This window comes from Peromyscus maniculatus, chromosome 4 (genome assembly GCF_049852395.1).
Source record: "Peromyscus maniculatus bairdii isolate BWxNUB_F1_BW_parent chromosome 4, HU_Pman_BW_mat_3.1, whole genome shotgun sequence".
NCBI classification, from domain to species: domain Eukaryota; kingdom Metazoa; phylum Chordata; class Mammalia; order Rodentia; family Cricetidae; genus Peromyscus; species Peromyscus maniculatus.
Genome location: NC_134855.1, coordinates 83,498,219 through 83,518,103, shown reverse-complemented (window position 1 = coordinate 83,518,103; position 19,885 = coordinate 83,498,219). Strand labels below are relative to the sequence as shown.

Sequence of the window (19,885 nt, the reverse complement as noted above, 5' to 3'; positions counted from 1 at the left end):
TCTAATTAGTAAGAAAGAGGAGGGTTTATATGAGTGAGAATTGTTGAAACCAAGGTTGGATAAAGCACAGGGACAAATAGCCAAACTAATGGAAGCACATGAACTATGAACCAATGGCTGAGGGGCCCCCAACTGGATCAGGCCCTCTGAATGGGTGAGACAGTTGATTGGCTTGATCTGTTTGGGAGGCATCTAGGCAGTGGTACCAGGTCCTGTGCTCATTGCATGAGTTGGCTGTTTGAAACCTGGAGCTTATGCAGGGATGCTTGGGAGGAGGGGACTGGACCTGCCTGGACTGAGTCTACCAGGTTGATCTCAGTCCTCGGGGGAGGCTTTGCCCTGGAGGAGATGGGAATGGGGGGTGGGCTGGGGGGAAGGGAGGGGGACGGGAGTGGGGAGAACAAGAGAATCCGTGGCTGATATGTAGAACTGAATTGTATTGTAAAATAAAATAAAAAAAAAATCAGTCTCTACATTCCCATCAGCACTTACTTTGACCCCTCTTTTTAGTTCTAGTCATTCCACGTAGGTGTGCCACGGCTTTTCCTTATGACTATAAATCACATTTTCTAGGTGGGGATTGGGGACCCATTCATATAATCTCAGCCAGCACTCATGAGGCTGAGAAGGAGGATCCTGAATTCAAAGCTACATAGTAAGATCATCTTCTCTAAAATTCGCATGTGCTTGGTGGTAGAATGCATGATCACATGCACAAAACCCTGATCACATCCCTAAAACCATAAGAGAGGAAAGGAAAGGAGAAGAGAGGAGGGGAGGGGAGGGAAGGGGAGGGAAGGGGATGGGAGGGGAGGGAAGGGGAGGGGAGGGGAGGGAAGGGGAGGGGGGAGGGGAGGGGAGGGGAGGAAGGAAAATTACATTTTCCTACAAACCAACAGTGACATCCTTATTTGTTCAAATGTACTTGTGTGGAGAAGGATCAAAATCTTTTCCCCAATATTTTAAAATTAGAGAGTTATAATGATTTGTGGGCTGGGTGTGGTGGTACATACATTTAATCCAAGCATCTGAGAGACAAAGAGATAAGTAAATCTCTGTGCATTCAAGGTCAGCCTGGTCTACATAGTGAAACCTTGTTAATAAAACACACACACACACACACACACACACACACACACAGAATAAAAAGTTGTAAGGATTTTTTTTTTTGAGAATTGTATACAGGAGCACTGTACACACCTTCTCTCCCCTCCAACTAACTCTTCCTGTGTTATGCCCCCACCCCACCCCCAGCTCCAGCAAAGTAAAAAGGTACCAAAGGGGATAAACATATAGATTCTTTGTTTGGAATATGTCTTTCTTTTTTTTATCAAATATGTGTTTTAATGAGAATGGCCCTCATAGGTTCATATGTTGGAATACTTGGTCCTCAGTTGGTGGAACTGTTTGGGAAGAATTAAGGATCTGTGGCCTTGTTGGAGGAATATTGTGTCACTGGGGTAGAATTTGGGGTTTCAAAAGTGCATACCTGTCTTAGGGTTAGTTTTGCCTCGACAAAATGCCATGACCAAAAACACGTAGGCAAGGAAAGAGTTTATTTGGCTTACACTTACACATTGCTGTTCATCACTGAAGGAAGTCAGGACAGGGACTCAAACAGGGCAGGGTCCTAGAAGCAGGTGCTGGTGCGGAGACCATTGAGGGGCGCTGCTTACTGGCTTGCTTCTCACAGCTTATTCAGCTTGATTGTTTATAGAACCCAGGACTACCAGCCCAGGAATGACCCCACCCAAAATGGGCTGGGCCCTTCTTCATTGATCACTAATTGAGAAAATGCCTTACAGCTGGATTTCATTGGAGGCACTATCTTCAACTGAGGCTCCTTCCTCTCTGATGACTCTAGCTTGTGTCAAGTTGACACACAAAACCAGCCAGTACAATGCCATTCCCAGTTCTCTCTCTGTCTCTGTCTGTCTCCTACTTTCAGATAAGGGTGTGTGAACTATCGAATACTGCTCCAGTGCCTTACTGCTTGCTGCCACGTTCCCTGAATGGTGGTCATGGACTTGAACCTTCTGCTTATAGTTATAAGCCCCATATATCCTGTCCTCTATAAGCTGCCTTGGTCGTGGGCTTTTGTCACAGCAACTGAAAAATAGTAAGACACAGGACCACCTTCTGAGAAATTGTCTCCCCGTCTTGGTCTTGCTTTTTATATATTTTCTTATGGAATGTTTGGAAAGTGAGCAATTTAATTTTAGTGAAATCCAATTTTCTTTCTGTTGTTGTTGTTGTTCGGGGCTATGCTTTTTCATTCCATTTGTGAAATCTTTGCCTAACTCGAGTTCACAAAATTTTTCCACTCTATTTTCTAGCATAAATTTTACAGCTTATGCTATAACATTTGGGTCTATTGTCTGCTCCCTTGGCAGCATTTTATGTATCATTAGATCACATTTTGGGGACAACACTGTTTATTTCAAGGAGCCTAAACGTTATAGTTTAATGCCTATAGCATCACTCAAAGAAATCATAAGTAATATCTTAAACAGAAGAGACCTCTGCACTTTTCAATCATTTTATCTTAGCCAAGATCAGGTTGTGGCCAGATCATGGCCTCATTTACTCTGTGAAATACATCTGAAAGCCAGATACACTCTCCACCAAAAATCTTGATGGAGAATGAAGGTACAGGTAGAAGATGGGAATTTTCTTCTGACATCTGATGTTGAGTGCTGGTTAGATTTTTGTCAACTTGATACAAGCCAGGGTTATCTCAGGTGATAGGACCTTAATTAAGGAAATGCCACACGAAATTGGCCTGTAGTCAGTTCTGTGGAGGTACTGTCTTCATTAATGATTGGTGTAGAAGGACCAAGCCTAGTATAAGCACTGCCACTCCTGCTGTCTGGTCTTGGGATGTATAAGAAAGCAGGCTGAGCATCCTATGGAGGTGGGGTAAGACATTAAGCAGCATTCTTCTATGGGCTCTGCCTCTAGTTCCTACCTTGAGTTCTTGACCTGCTACTCTCAATGATGGATTATAAAATGTAAGCTGAAATAAACCCTTTCTTCCTCAAGTTGCTTTTAGTCATGTGTTTATTACAGCTATAGAAACCAAACTGGGACAAATTGTTTGCTGAGACTGAAATTTAGCAGCAAAATCTCTCCTAACCCTTTTGCCCACTTCTTATCCACTAAGAAAGAAATCTTAAGAGCTTTCTTCCCATCTATTGCCCTGCCCTTGGTCTCTCCATTTGCCTGTTGACTCATAGGAGGGAACATACTTCCTCCCCTGTCATCAGCTAAGCAGTCAATACAACCAACCATAAAGGCCTCCCTCTTAGGAGCTGGACCTTCAGGACCAAGACTATGGTAACTCTCTACACTGATATGTCCATAAACATACAGATACAAACCACATTCACTCAAGCAGTCAACACAACTGTAAAGACCTCCCTCTTAGGGGTTGGACCTTCAGGACCAAGGCTATCTGCCACTGTGGTAATGCTCCCTACACAGATGTGTCTTGATAATAGGTCCACAAACACATAAATACAAACCACACCCACTCAAACATCAGCCTTATCCACAGTGAAAATAATATTTTGCTTCCATTTGCTTACTCTTTGGTTCCTTACTTTGTTTAGAACTCAGACGAGAATGAAAGCTTGGTTGCTGCTTATCTGTGTATGTTTATTTGTGAATATCCTTAAATATTCCCCAGTATTCTGTCATTACAGTTTACTAACTCTATGCCTCTGATTTTGTAAATTTTCTCTTCTTGTCTTCGTGAGAAAACTTATTTTGATAGACTAGAATTTTTATGTTTAAAATGATTTAAAATTTTCAGACATTTCAGAAAGTGCAATTGCACAGACGTATTAGCAGTACCCATTTTTCCATCTATTGGAGAACACTCCTCTCGAGAAAAGTTGAGATTAAATATGGGATTCATATTAAATCACATATATTACCTATGTTCTTTTCCCCTGATACACAGGAGAGATTGTGCCCTAGTTTTCTTTCTGTTATTGTGATAAACGCTATGAACAAAAGCAGTTTGGGGAGGAGGGTTTATTTCATCTTAGGGTTTACAGTCTGACTTTGAGAAATGTCAAGGCAGGAACTCAAGGCAAAAGTTTGAAGCAGATACTGGTGGAAGATCACTGCTCGTTCCTTCTGGCTTGTTTTCATCCACAGCAAAGGCCCCTCTTCCTAGGAATGACACTGACCACAGTGGCCTGGGCCCTCCTACACCAATTAACGGTTAAGAAAAGGCCTCAAAAACACGGCCAGAGACAATCTAGTCTGGGCAATTCTTCAGCTGAGGTTCTGAGTGCAGGTGATTAAGTCTACGTCCAGTTGACAGCTGAAGCTAATGATAACAGATTGAGTCCGAGACTCCCTGCAAATACCAAAGCTTTGGATGTTCAAATCCTTTATGTAAAATGGTGTAATGTTTAAAAATGGACTAAATACATCCTATGTATTTAAATCATCTCTAGATTACCCATAAAGCCCAATATAACATAAATGCTATTTAAATATCTGTTGTATTTTATTGTTCCAGGAAAGATAAGAAAAAGTATACATGTCCAATGAAGATGCAATTTTTTTCTGAATGTTTTTGATACTCAGTTGCATTTCTAGAATCTTGTGTGTGTGTGTGTGTGTGTGTGTGTGTGTGTGTGTGTGTGTGTGTGTGTGTGTGTTCTATATATAAAATACATAATAAAAATGGACTAATTTTCTCATGGATATGTAACACGTGAATCCTTCTAGAAATATTATTTCTAGTAACTTCCAAGTATTTTTGTCTATCAAGAAACTGTAAACTTTTGGCTTTTTTCCCAAAACTCTTCATGATAGCCCAAAGTGCATCCTTGTAACTATTGTAAATTCTTGAAATGGTCTACAGAGTCAATGGGCACACATACTTGTAAATTCCTGGGGTGGGGGCTTACTAATTAGAAGAGGTACCTTGTCATGAAGCACATATGGTGGTATTTTATTTAATAAGATGCTTGGTTACATCTACAAGCACACACCCTACCCTCCGAGGCTAAAGAAACAGAATATAATTCAGGACGACTTTTCCTCTCTACAGAAAGCTGTGTGAAAAACAAAAGGCCAAACTGAGAGCTGTTAGTTAATATGCTAAGGATTTCTGCAGTCTCAGGAACATGCCTCTTAGAAGTTGCAATCTTTTTTTGGTCACACTCCAGCAATACTTCATGCATTCTTTTACACACTTTTAGTAGAAGTAGTTTTGCAGATGTCTAAAGCCTTTTTACCTCTGCAATGTGATAGTGAACTAAAGACCAACCATAGGTACCATTGCTATCCAGCCTGCCCTCCCTGTCCTCTGAAGCCTTTACCTCTGCAGTCTGATAGTGAACTGAAGACCAACCATGGGTACCCTTGCCACTTGGCCTGCCCTCCCTGACAGTCATTCTCTGACCGGTATCTCCCTGCCTTCATACGGAGTACTGTTAGCAATTTGGTTTCTTTAGGGTGGCTGAATGTGGCAGCCAATATGAAAAGCACTTACTCAGATGTGGTAGGGAAGGATATGACATTCGACACAGGGTACACATATTTGGATCCTATTTCTGCCACTTATACCTGTGCAACTTCTGTTATATTAAAAAGCTGCCCTTGGGGAAGTTTCCTCATTAGCAAAATGGGATAATTAAAACCACTATAATGGCATGCTTAGAACATAGCTTGCATTGTGTGTTTGACAAGTAAACAGCCTAATCAATATAAAATGAATGGGATTGCATCTTGTTTTTATTGCTATATTATCCTTTGTGGGGGAGGGGGGTCATGAGAGCTAAGCAAGAGCAAGCTAACATACAAATCTATCTATTGCTTAAAATTAGATCCAAGTCAGTTCAAACATCTAGATGACTATTTCCAACAATTTATCAAGGAATGGAACATTTTAAAAATAATTTTATTACATTTGTGTTTGACTATTTTGTACATTTACATAATGCATTCTGTTTCTTCTCATTCCCATCCTTTTATGTCTCTCTCCCACCCCATCAGTCTTCACTCTCTCTGACAACTACATTCTCACATTCATGACTTTTTGCTTTGTATGGTGATGCACTGGGTTTAACCAGAGCTGTCTGTGTGCCCATGGGTTTGGAACTGTCCTTTGTCACCTGCTGGGCTTCTCTATAGGTTCACCACTGGAGACAATTGCTTCCCCCTCAGAATCCATCACTAACCAATAGTTCACAAGAGAGAGTTTGAGCCCATGAGCTTCTCCCTGACCCATGATTGACTAACCACAGGACCAGTCTTTGGCCGGCTAAGTGGAGGTAACCTAGCTGCTATGGGATCATGATTACAATGACTACATGGTGTCCTGAAGATGGCATTTCACAGATCCTCATCTCATCTTCTGGATGCCTTTCTGTGATTTCCCTGAGCTTCAGAGGGGATCGTATAAATGTCCCATTTAGGACTGAAAAATCAACTATCACTTATTCTCAGCACCTAAGCAGCCATGAGTCTCAGCATTGATTGCCATTCACTGCAAAGAGAACCTTCTCTGATGAAGGCTTGTGGTACCATTTGTCTATGTATTTAGACATAAACACTTAGAAGGCCATTTGGAGCAATGTTCATTTAGCTATACAATCAAGTTCCTACCTAGGGCCAAAGACTTCCTCCACCATGAGTTTTGACTGGGATTACAGTACCATGAATGAATTTGCTCCTGTGGAAGGGATCTCACATTCAATCAGGGACTGAGGAAGATCATCAGTGGGCCATACGGGCCATATGCAGGGTATTTTACCCAGCCCACAGGAAAGTCTGAGACTGGTTCCTCCTATGGCCCTAATTAGGCTCTTCCCCAAGTGGGGAGGTGAGTTCTCAGAGAGCAGGGATCCACCGGTGGGCAGACTGGACAGAGAGGCCTGGTGTGGGCATGCCCCTGTCGCCAGAGGTTGGAACAGACCCATGGCCAGCACAGCCAGTTCAAATTCAATCGGAGTGATTGATTACCCCGTAACATTCTTGCTACTATTATTCCAGTGGTCACTTATTGCCTGGTAGGTTGATTGGAAATTTATAGAGTTCACAGGTACTTTTTTTAAAGTTCACACTGATTCCCTTTTTCTCCCAACAGCCTACATAACACCTCTGGGAATGTGGAAGCAGGGAAGACATTTCTGGTTCCGTTTCGGTTTCATTTCCCTATATCACACAGCCAAGGTATGTACTCTCTTCAGCAACAGGGCCCATTAGCTAGGTCTCATCGGAAACTGAGAAGAAGGGCAGGAGCCTATACTATCTGAGGCCTCTCCGGCCTCACTGACCAACAACTCAAGGACTTATCCCATGCCTGGAACGGGAACTTTGTTTAATAACCCTTGGCTTTCAAGGATTCATCAGCCATGCAGGATTCCTCCCTTTACATATCTAAGTTACAAACTATTGGGTTTCCATTTGGGTTTTTTGTTCAGCCTTCATTTGGGTTAACCTTTCTCCTCTTGCCCCTCAGTTGCTCATCCCCTGCCACATCCCTGCTTAACATTTCCACTCCCACTATTCCCCTTCTCCATTTTCATAGCACAGCAGAGCATGATAATATAGTACAGCAGTTACCTACTCTCCCCTCTCCCTCAAAGCATCCCCAAACCTGCCATTCCCATTTCAGTCTGCTGGCTTCCACGGGTGCTGCATGTTAAACACACAAATCTAAAGAGCCAAGCTGGGATCCACATGGGAGAGAAGTCACCTGAGAGGCCTCTCTTTCTGGACCTGAGTTATCACACTTGATATAAGTTCTCCGGTTCGTCTCTTTACTGGAGAACTGAGCAAATTACAGTCTGTATAATAACAAACTTGCTTTATCCATTCACCGGGTGGTGGGCACCTCGGAGTGGTTTGGTTTTCTCTGCAGGGAGAATCGGTTGCAATTAAGTTTGGAAAACGCTGTTCCACTTCTAGTACTGCAATGTCTATTGGCTTATTCAAGGTTCTCCAATGAAGAAACCTGTTGAATTTCATTCAGAAGTTTCCCAAAATTGGGGGTTAAGGACGATTCTTATTCAGAACCAAATTTAGGCAGTGATACCACCTACTATGTGCCATTGTTGTGTTGTTGTTGTTGTTGTTGTTGTTGTTGAGATAAGGTATCATGTTTTCTAATCTGGATCTAAACTTGCTATGTAGTCAAGAATGACTTGAATTTTACAGTACTCATGATGTTGTTGTTGTTTGTGCTGTTATTATTATCATCATCATTATTATTGTTGCACTAAAGATTAAACCTAGAATGCCAGGTAAGCACTTATCCAGTTGAACTGATTCCCTAGTTATCTTTGTGTGTTTCTAAGGTACCAGTTTGTGAAGCCAACCATTAGCTTTACTCCAGTCACACTTGTCAGATCTCTCTCCAGTAAACTCAAGTTTTGTTTTTTCTATTGACTTGTTCAAAGTCTTTGGCATAATGCTTCCTTTTGCCTCATCCTTTTAATCTTATCTTAAAATTGTTAGTTTTAGTCTGACTTACAAGATTTGGCAGGAATCTTATGGTTCTGCAGGCATTTCAATATCACCTCCAAGAAGAGTGATTGGCTTGATTTTATTTCATCCCCCCCCACCCCCGCCAAGCGTGTGAAGAAGATATCAAAGAAAATGGATCAAGGACAGAGCAAGTGCTGCTATGGATTGGCTTCTAATCACTGTATCATTGTCATGTGGCAGTCCTGACAATAAATGTTACTCATGTAGGAAAGGATGAATGTTAAATAAAATAATCTCCCAAGTACTTTGATACAATGTGTTTAGAGACATGACTTTTGAATGGCTTTGGGGAACTGGAATTTTGGTTTTATTGCAAGTACCTGATGATATGCTGGGGTAGTTGACAGGGGTTTGTTTTTAACAGGTTTCTCAGTATGCATTCTTCTTCTATAACAGAATACCAAGATTGTTTATAAAGAACAGAAGTTCATCTAGATCATGGTTCTAGAGGCATGGTGCTGATGCCTGGCCGTGTGGAGACAGCAAATGGAAGGACAATGAAGTGTGAGAGGAAGACATAGAGATTGCATTTCCAACACATGAACTTGGGGAGAACAGATCTAAAGAATAGCCACAGGTTTGAGGACAGGTGTGGGACCTGTAGAGCCTGTCATAGATATGAAACAATGAAGTCATAGTATTTTCTGCACATTTTCCAGCTCCATGTTGACTCACCTATCCCAGGTCAGACATTAATTCCTTCCCACCTACCCAGCACCACAGAAGGCCTTGCAGACCTTTTGAGTTAAGATCTTTGAAGACTCTTAAGATGTCTGTGGGCTAGAAATATGGCTTAGTAGAAAGAACACTGTGTCTCATGTTCAGGACCCTGGATTCTAGCTGAGCATTGGTCCTGATGCAGGAACAGGAAATAGTGTTGCAACCAAAGACTCCACTTGGTTTGGGCTATGTACACACTCCTATTCTAAAAATGTGCTTATGCACTTGGAAACCTAGGTCTCTTATCTTACCTTCACACACATACACAATCCAAAAATGTACCTAGGACCCCTACCTGCATTAAGTTACACACCCCTCTCTGAACAACAGAAGTAAGTTACTCCCCTTAGCAGCCCCTTGACAAAAACTGAGTTCTATCCAAACCCATCCTGAAACACAATCTGAGAGCAATGGCCTATCCTGCTCTGTCTGTTTTGGAGTGCATGAACAATATAGCAAACTGTGTCCTCACAGTGGAGTTACCTATTTTCCACCATATGCCTATGGATAAGTGAACATACATATGATTAAAATCAGATGCATTGTGGGAAGGGACATGTACAGTAAAAAGATACTATATCACTTAGTCTGATACATGCATCAGTTACTTGAGTTCCCTAAACCACAGCATACCTATTCACTGCCTACCCATCTTCCCTACAGAATGGATGTCCTACCCAGCTCCACGCTATCTCCTGAAACCCTTTACATCTTTCAAGTCCTGGTCCACAATTCACCACATCTCTGAACCCTTCTTCGCCTAACTCCAAAGTTCTCCCTCTGTATTTGTGCTTTTTTTCTTGACAACTTTGCCTTCTCCCAATAGACTACGAGCTTCTCAAAAAGAACTTTAAAATTTTATATGTCCCAGCATCCTCACTACCTGGCTGTACCCCCTTCTTTCAGAAATGAGAACAATGCTTAATGGCCAGAAGAAATACATAACCTGCCTTTGAGCTCTGATATTTCAAAGGATAATAAATGTCAAGGATGTAACTACATGTAGGTAACTTCTGATTTTAGAGTTGTGAATCTCAGCCATCCCTCCAGATGCTCACTGAAAGCATTCTGAAGACAAAGTGTTGGTTCACGGAGCAGAATGGAATTTTCTAAATATGTCCACAACAACCTCACCCCACACCATCTTCTTACAAAGGGACATTGGCAATTTGTGTGTGGTGTTCCTGTGAATTCAAATGGGCTTGTGACTATAAGAAGACTGTTAAGTACTATCCAAGATAATATTGTCTGCATGGGTCTCTCAAGATGCTCACTCTTTGAACCCAGCCAAAATGTTGTACAGATGCCCGTCTTAGTTTCTTGTCTTTGCCACCATGATAAAAAATCCAGACAAAAGCAACTCAAAGGAAGGACAATCTGAGGTACAGCCATTATGGTGGGGAAGTGAAAAATGCAAGTGCTTGAAGCAGATGGTGACATCACTTTCACAATTAAAAGCAGAGAACGATGAATGCATACTAGTCCCCATTTTATACAGTCCAGGACTCCTGCCTACAATTAAGGTGGGTCTTCTCATATCAATTAATGCAATCAAGATAATCCCCCAAAGGCATCCTTAAGGACCCATCTGCCAGGTTTTTCTAGATTCTGTCAAGCGGACAATTAACACTGACCATCACAATGACAGTTTCATAGAGGCGCCATGTACTGGTGCCCTGCTAACAGCCCCAGCTCAGGTATCAGCCCTGACAGAAGAGAACAAAGAAGACCCTATAGATTTGAGCCAACGAGTCACCAAGAGTGCTAGAGCCTTTTCCTGCTGAGCATTGAGACTTCTGGAACAGAGGCAGCCTACCCCCGCTGTGCCCTTTGTGAATTCCTGGCTGGAGAGTCTTGATAGTAGTACAATGACTGTTCTCCTAGGATGTCACTCTTGGTGGTGGTTCATTCTGCAACAAGACAAAGACAGATATAACAAGTAATCAGTGGGGCCACCATCCCTTACCCTACTCTCAGAAGGACCTTGGTGTCCTAGGAAACGTCACTACATTTTCTCCAGAGAAGAGAAGATGGCTGTTTGTTTGATGGTCGCACACACTATAGCTCTTTCTTAAGGAATATTCCTGTATAAAAGAGCAAGCTCGTGGTCATGAGATATCAGAAGCAGCAGCAACCTGCTCTTATCACCAGCACTCCCCAAGTGTATCTGATACCAGACTCCTCTTAGCATACCACACAAAACATCCCCAAAGAAACTCCAGCTCCTGTAACAATCTGATGCACTGGGCTACAATAATTTAAACTCACCAAGCTAAAGTCTCCAGTGCTGGCCAGTAATTTTGTTGGTAAGGCCTTGCACTCAGCAGGACAGCCTTAGAAGAGCAGCCAAAAGCAGCCAGGGAAAGCTCCGCCTGCATGCAGTGCTTATAACAGAAAAACGGCCCTTTGAGCTGAGGTGAGCATTTGACAAGACCCTGCACATCCACGTCCCTGCAAACCCACTTCCAGCTCCACTTACAGAAGTTGACAAGGAGCAGTAGGTCTGAAATCGGAAAATGGAGAAACCTGCACAAAGAGATTATATTTCCAAACGGTGAAAACCTTTGCCTTTCTATTATTATTATTGTTGTTGTTGTTGTTGTTATTATTATTATTATTATTATTATTATTATTATTATTATTATTATTTTGGTTTTTTTGAGACGGAGTTTCTCCTTGTAGTTTTGGTTCCTGTCCTAGATCTCGCTCTCGCTCTGTAGACCAGGCTGGCCTCGAACTTTATGGTTCCTTTTTATTTCCTGCACAAGCCAGGGCAGCAAAGTGATCCTGGGATGACCCGGAGTAGGCAGTTCTCCGGTTTTCCGTCCATTTATATAATTAGCATTCTGCACTAGAAAGATCCTTGCTCTTTCGGTGCGATTTGATGCTGATAGGAGGCTGCTGCACCTCCTAGTTGTTGTTTGTCCACCATTGCCAGCCCAGGGAATTGGCTCACCGAGCACCTCAGCGGTCGGTGTACGCCACCGCCACCTTGTGGCCTCCCGTAGGAAGCTCACTCTCCTTCCTCTTTTTCTCTACAGTTCTGTGCATGGACATTAAGAAGATATAATTCTTCGGGGCAAGAAGGACAAAGAAAAATATATTCAGTTTTGTTAACTAGATATCAACCAGGCATCACCTCAAGTCATCTCTCATTAAAAGTCTGTGTGGCAGACAACTGATGTTGAGACAGAGCTGATTATAAAATTGGGGAATATAGCCATGAACACACAGTACATATGCATACACACACATTTGCACATGTATGTACACAAATTTACGTGCATTTGTGTGTCACAAACTATTTTATTATGACAGTAAATGTGTTTGAATCGTTTTTTAAAAACAGAGAAAAGGGGGGCTCAGCCGAGAAGAGCACTGGCTGCTCTTCGGAGGATCTGGGTTCAATTTTCAGCACCCATGTAGAGACTTACAACTCTCTATAACTGCAGTCCCAGGGGATCCAAATAGCTCTTCTGGCCTCCCTGGTCATCAGGCATGCATGTGGTACACAGACACACAAGCAGGCAAAACACCCAAACACATCAAATGAAAATAAAAACAGAGAAAAGGTACAGTTTCCACCACATCCCTATGCTCAGAGCATCATGTGTTTTCCTGCCTCTGGGTTGGAATATAGGTAGAGGTGTGGACTAAGTCCAGTTATTTTAGTCCCCAAATACCCCTGTAACTGAGATATTATTTCCCCCATTTTAGGAGTCTATTGGACACAATAGATTCATCATTCTAGTCTAATTAGTGTGAGTCTAGAAACTAGGCTCTGAAACACATGAGGTCCTAAAAAGAGTATTGCTCAGACTACATTTACTTTCCTCGGGACGAGAAGCCAATATCCCAGGAGCTCAGAACATGTCTAATCCAAGGATTTGAAAGCTGGGACACAACGAGCTAGGTTGTTACTTCATTCAACTCTCATTCTCTTCATCAGTGGTCTCAAGTCACAGCAACACTGAGTAACACACTGCCAAAGCCCCAGTGGTGGTGGTGGTGTGGGGGACACCAGCATTTGCTGGTCTGATGGAATCAGCTGGCTTTTGACTGAACAGATCTAAGGACCAAGCTGGACTAGCTCAAATATTTGAGAAAGGGGCATTTATTCACTCACTGGGATGCTCCACTGAGGCTGATTTCTTCCTCTTATAGAACGCCAGTCATCTGGGATTCCAACTAACTAAGTCTAGCTTGGTAACCCAATGAATTTATGGGGGTTACTCCTATCCAGCATAGGTGGGGGGTTACTTGCAATACAATGGGTGAGGGATCAGTTGCAGGAGCATGGGAAGGGTGGGGGGGGAGGGACACAGGTGACTCAAAAGGTGGCTGCATCGCTTATACACCTTACAGGCAGCTTCACTGTAGAGTTTCTTCTCCCCAGTCACTGCGGGGTGTGGGGGTGTGGGTCCTTGTGGATCCCATCCCTTTTCAGAGCTTCCTGAGACTAGATGTTGTTAATATGCACTTCCTTCCTCCCTCGGGAAGGGAACCTTCCAAGTTAGACCAATTAGGACATACCCTGAAATAATGAGGATCCGGCCTTCAACAGATAAGTTTGGAGATTATGGGGACAGTAATATCCACAGCTCAACAGCCATGCAGAAGAAACTTTCAGAGGATATTATAAAACACTCCTGCAGCTCTGTCTAACACTGTGGGAGGGAAACCTTAGCGAGTCTTTCATACATAAATATGGATGAGCTGACCCTAGCTGCGTATAAAGTATGATCATAGCTCAAAACAGAGAGAAGCAGAGGGCAAGACTTAGAAAGAGACAGAATCAGTACAGGCCAAGAAGGGGGTTGATGAGAAGAGAATAGAGGTGTGAAATGGGGGTCCAGTTTCATTCTACAGGTACTGATTGCCCCATAGGCAATCCTTCCAAGGCCTCCCCCTACTGTCCTAACACCCTTACTGTAAACCCCCACTACCGCCAGACCAGCCTCCACTGGCAGCAGAGGGGAGAGAACTCTGCTCACCCTATCATTCATGGCCTTCTGCAATGCAATCTGAAACTTTGTGTCCTTTTAAGTGCCCTTCCAAACCCCGGAGCCCTTGTAACATCCATTGCACCCATATATCCGAAAGCTGAAGGGGCCCTTTGATTTGTGAGTGTTTCCCTCTCACACAGGACCGGCTCCTTGTTCATCCCGTGCACACGTATCTGCATCCTTCAGTGATGAAGTTGACATCTTTGGCAGAGGGCTGTAGACTCCTTAAGGAAAATCCCATCTAGTATTCACCTGTGACACTCCCTGCAGCCTGCCATGGTACCTAGTGTCTAGCAAGTACTCAAATAAAAGGTTTTCTGAATAAATGAACTAATGATATTTTGTGGCAACTAATTAAAGAAGAATCCAGTAGCTGACATTTGAAAATGTCGATGGTGCTGACTCACCTGTTGGAGGACAGACAGGCGAGCGTTCTCCGATAACTTGGTGGCTTTCCCATCTGTCAGACACACCTTATCCATGATGATGTGTTTGCTCACTGCAAGGAGAGACAGTTACTCAGAACTCAGGTATTTTTGTACAGTCAGACTATTATGTCTGGAATTTAATATTGCTCTGTCCTGTGATATTTATTTCAGGGTCAGAAGAAATGCAACTACTCCCTGCCTATTTGTGTCCAATCTAACAGTTTAGGAGAGGGCTTAGACTCACTGTGCTGGCTTTTGATGCATAAAAAATAGCCTGGCTTTAACACATGCATTTTCCAACAATACAATATTAAGCAATTATCATTTGATATTTTAATTTTTTCAACAGATTGGCCTTCCACGTAACATGTTAGTCTTCTTTATATCTTTGATGATGATGCATATATGAGATTATAGATGTATATACCATATTTGGTATGTTATGTTTTCTTGTATTAATGTGTACAAATAAGATTTTTATCCAACCCAAATTGAAGTTTTACTATGGGATAAAAGTGTTGTGTTATTTATTGCTGCAATGCCTTTAATCAGATACTCTTTCAAACTTTCCACACCTATCATTTTAGCAGACAGTGCAGGGAGTCAGTCTAATAAATAATATTATCTCCTTACTTGAGGAAACTAAGAAGTGAAGAGATTATCTAAGGGGATATTGCAAGTTATCAGATCCTAAACAAGATTTTGTTGCTTCAATTCCTGGTGCTTGCCAAAAGAATTTAGCTAAATAAAGTGCATTCCACAAATAATGATGACCTTAGGGAAGCCTCAAAATTGAGACTCAGGTGATCTTCATGAGTGCAATGGAGTCTGGTCAACAGACTCAGAAGGACTTGTCGTGGGTGCAAAGGTCCGTAACAATCACCAGTCACCAGAGTACCAACATCAAAGGTCACGCCTGGACTCCTGTCTCACAAGTCCCATGAATAGAACCCACAGCCAGTAGGCCAGTGTGAAAGCCAAAGCAGTTGACTGAACAGCAGGGGAAGGGGAACTCTCAAGAGAAAGGCAAAAGCAGCAGAGGGTTCCTGGGACACATAGCTGCTGCTTTTGCTCCAGGTATAGACAGGACTTTGCAAAGGAGAAGGCTAGGAGTCTCCAGAGCAGTGGTTCGGAGCCTTCCTAATGCTGTGACCCAACAGTTGCTCATGTTGTGACCCCCAGCCATCAGTTCATTTTTGTTGTTGCAACTTCGTGAGTGTCATTTTGCCACTGTTGGGAATCATGTTTTCCGGTGGTCTGAGGGGACCCCTGTGAAAGGGTTGTTTGAACCCCCAAGGGGGTAGAGAGCAACCACGAGCTGCCTATCAGTGTGCCCTTCGTTCTCTGCCTCTGTTGCTTTTCTAGAATCCAAGGAGTCTTTCCTTGTGGTCAGCAGGTAGTTGGTTGTCATTGAGCAGCAACCTGTGGGCAGAGGTTTCCTTATCAAGATCAAAAACCCTTTCACGATATGTAGACACTGAAAGTATTCACCAGCCCTTCCTGGAAGCTGAAATGGGTGCCAAATCTCAAGCTAGCAAGACTCTCTCAATTTAGCTCCCCTTGGACCCACTCAGTTGCAGTAATTCCTGCTGGCCACAGAGACAAACGTTTTAGCACAGGAAGTTCCACTGTTGTCACGAACATCAGCAAGCCATCAGACAGGAACGTAAGACAACCAAAGATGCAGCAGCTCTTTTGTGTGCTATTAAAACGGTTATACCATTCTGTGCTTATTAGTAATACTGGTAAATCAATCTTTACAACAATATGCTTGTGAAAAGATCTAAGGAGTGAATATTAAGTCACTACCCTGAGTGAAATGATGTCTATATCCTATCAGTTAACCTTTACAAAGCTTTATTCCAAAAGAGTATTCCTTACCAACTGAAACTAACCCAGAGACTTCAGAGTGAGATGTCTGTGCTCCGTAGACTTAAGCCACCTTGGCCTGCCACTTTCCTTTACTCGGCCATGTGTACGGCCCCCGCCTTCTTTTACATTGATTAGAAGTCAGCTAGAGAAACAGCGGTGTATGGGCTACCGTTCCTTCTCTCTGCGCACAGACAAACAAACAGTCCTAAAGACAGACAGACAAAGCTGCCAGTGGTGGCTGCAGTGCCGAGGAGAGGCACAGAGGAGGGGCTACTAATGCAGGCTGGCTCTCACATTCCAGCTTTCAAAATGCCTTTCATTTTCAAAGCCGCATCTCTGATACCACATCGATTTATGAGTCTGAAATGGAGAGTGCTTTGAAGTGTAATTTCCCTAGCAGGACCTCAGAGGCTCTGTCTCTAAGAAGAGAACAGTGCTCATCTCCAGGGATGCTTGTCAATGTTAGCTGGCATTTCCAGAGTGGACAAGAGAGTATGGATCTGAGAGGAAAGGAGAGGGTGAAGGGAAGTGGATGGTTCCAACCTGAGTTTTAAAACCCTAAGTCAGCTTCCTTCTTAAAACCACACACTCGCCACATCCCAGATGAATTGTAAAGCCTCCAGACTGGGCTGCTTCCCAAACAAGATTCCCATCTGCATGGTAGGAAAGCTGCAGTGACCCAGAACCTCAGACTCTCATAGTCAGGACAGTGATCATGATCACCTCAGCCTTGGCCCTCCCCTTCGTCAGTCTCTATCCAGGGACAAGAGCATCTCACGGTAATTCAGAGCGAATTACCAGGCCTAGGGATATAACAGTTTGATCCAGAGAGACCACCAAAATGGATTGCCGGGGTCTTCAAGAGCAGTGTAAAAAGACTAAAATTCCTACTAAGAGATTTTTCTCAAAACTAAAAGGGTGACAGTGCGGGAAACTTACAAATCATGGATAGTACAGCTGTGAAGAAAGTTTCTCAACCAAAAAGTCTTGGATACAAGTAAAATGTCATCGCAGAACAAAATGAGAGTTATCATCTCTAATAGGTAGTGCATCATTTAGCACTCAGGTATTTTCTTGTTGTTTTGCAACAGGGCTCTCAGCGGTAGGAGCCTGTGATTCAGTAATAGGGCTCATTTCTGCTGTCCGCTGTATTTCATTTATGGGTAAGCACAGTGAGGGTCCAGGCTACAGTGGCTGTGTGCTTAGCTGCACCTGCCAGCCGGAAGGAAGGCTGAGCAGCTGATGGCAATGTCTAGTGCCATCTCTCACCTGGCGCAGCCACCTGTCGGGAGATAAATCTCCCAGGAACAGAATAAAAGCCTCAGTTGCAGTTTGAAAACCCTAAACTTCAAAACTCCAAAAGCACAGAGGAAATAAAGCAGCATCTAAGGCCCATTCCTCAATTTCTGACTCATACATCCGTTTATATTGTGAAAGCCAGTCTTCATGAAGCATATTCCTTTACTGATGAACTACATAGAGAGTGGAGCCAGTTTGTGACTTCCATAAATGCTTCTTGATGATTCAAGAAATAGCAAGGCAAAGCATTTGTGTCAAGTTTTAGATGAGCACCTGTAAGGCAACATGATTGCCCTGATCGTGTCTTCTTGAAGAATCATTACCCTGGGTACCTCTTGCTCTTTTCTCCCTCTTTCTCATCATCTCCACCTCTCTAAATACCAGTGACTTCCCTTCAGCTCTTAAGCCCTGAGGACAACTTCCTTTGGTCCTTCTTTCCAACAGCCTGTTATAGCAGCCTAACTCAGTCAGTTAAAACAGAGCTGCCCCTTGGGGCCTCAGGCTTTCCATCCTCTCTCGCCTTGACAATTTAGACTGCGACACATCTTAGAGGTCAAGAATGTAAGTGACCTGGAGGTCAGGCTTGGTACAATTCCAAGTGAACTGCTACATGGATTTCTCCAAAATGCCACAGCCATGGCCAAGGACATGCACACCCAAAGTACCAGGGAGTGTTCAATGACTCTTGTGTCGGAAGCAGCTGGCTGAAGGGTGCCCGGGCTCTGCAGGCTCAGCAACTGGAGCCTGACTTCTCTAATTTCCTTCATGGAGCTCTTTGCATAGTCAAGTGCCCAGAGGGGTAAAAGAACACTCATAGCTCCTAAGCACTTTCCAGAGGAACACAGGGTTGGCCTTGGGCAAAAATTTAATCAGGAAATTGGGCTTTTCAAGCTCTCTAGCTTCATTTTCTTACAGCATACTGATTTATTTCACAAGGTACATTGATTGTTACAATATGCCGCAACCCTAAAAGCAGACCTAAAAGAACAAGCATGTTTTTCACTGCTATTTCTAACCTAGTAAGATATTATTTTCCATTTGTCCCTGCTATATTGATATGTAATTGGCAAACTATGCATCTTTAAAGCATCCAACTCAAATGTTTGATATATGTTTCTGCTGTAAAATAAATAACCGTATCAAACAATTAGCACAACCGTCACCATACACTCCTTTTGTTCTGTGGTGGTAAAGAGTTCTGAAGGACCATTCACCTGGCTAATTCCAAATACCGTATGCATTCTTACATAACAGTCCCCAGGATGGACAACTGAAAGTCCATGACCTTTGACCAACGGCTCCCCTGATCCCTGCCAGCCCTTTTTCTAACAGTTTCTACGAGTTTTTAGGATCCACTTATAAAGTGAGTTGCCTTTCTGTGTCTAACTTATGTGACTCAGCATGATGTCTTACAGGCTCATCTACTTCATGTTATCACAAATGGCTGCATTTCCCTCTTTTTAAAGGCTGCAGTGTGTGTGTGTGTGTGTGTGTGTGTATGTGTGTGTGTGTGTGTGTGTGTGTGTGTGTGTGTGTGTCCATATTCCATTTTCTATTCAACTGGGAATAAACATTTAGACATTTTATAGTGCCTCCATATCTTGCTTCTTGTGAATAGTATTACAGCAAGCACAGGAATGCAGGTATCTCTTCAACAGAGTGATTGCTGCTATGATCTGTATGTTATTAATGACAACACTTTGCACTTACAGAACTGGAAAGATTCTAGGGAGTCAGAAAGCCTCGACAGAGCACTGCGTGTGTGTAAGTTGTGGGTATTTCATATGTATGGAAGGATGCTAAGGCCACGGAAGAGTTACAAGAGCTGAAGCCAGGCAGTTTCTGGTGCCACATACTCCTTATTGCCTCCTGCCTACCTGTTCGACTTACAGATAGAAATGGGTTATTATATCTTTGATCATTCTAGGGTCAACTTAGTTTATTAAAATTAAGCTGCTTGTCGTCTTCCAGAATCCATATCACTATATCACAAATCTACTCTGCACCCACTTCAAAAGCCCTATGACCTACTTTTGATCCTTAAAT

General features: G+C 42.9%; 1 long non-coding RNA gene across 2 annotated transcripts in view; it reads right to left on the bottom strand.

The window, feature by feature from the left end:
• Positions 1-9,554: 9,554 nt before the first annotated feature.
• LOC121828767 (uncharacterized) overlaps positions 9,555-19,885 on the bottom strand; it is a 110,005-nt gene continuing 99,674 nt past the window's right edge. For both annotated transcript variants that reach the window (XR_013050629.1, XR_013050630.1), the window contains 2 exons: positions 14,648-14,739; positions 9,555-11,144 (listed from right to left, as the gene is read on the bottom strand). This is a non-coding gene — a long non-coding RNA (uncharacterized LOC121828767). The remainder of the gene's footprint in view (positions 11,145-14,647; positions 14,740-19,885) is intronic.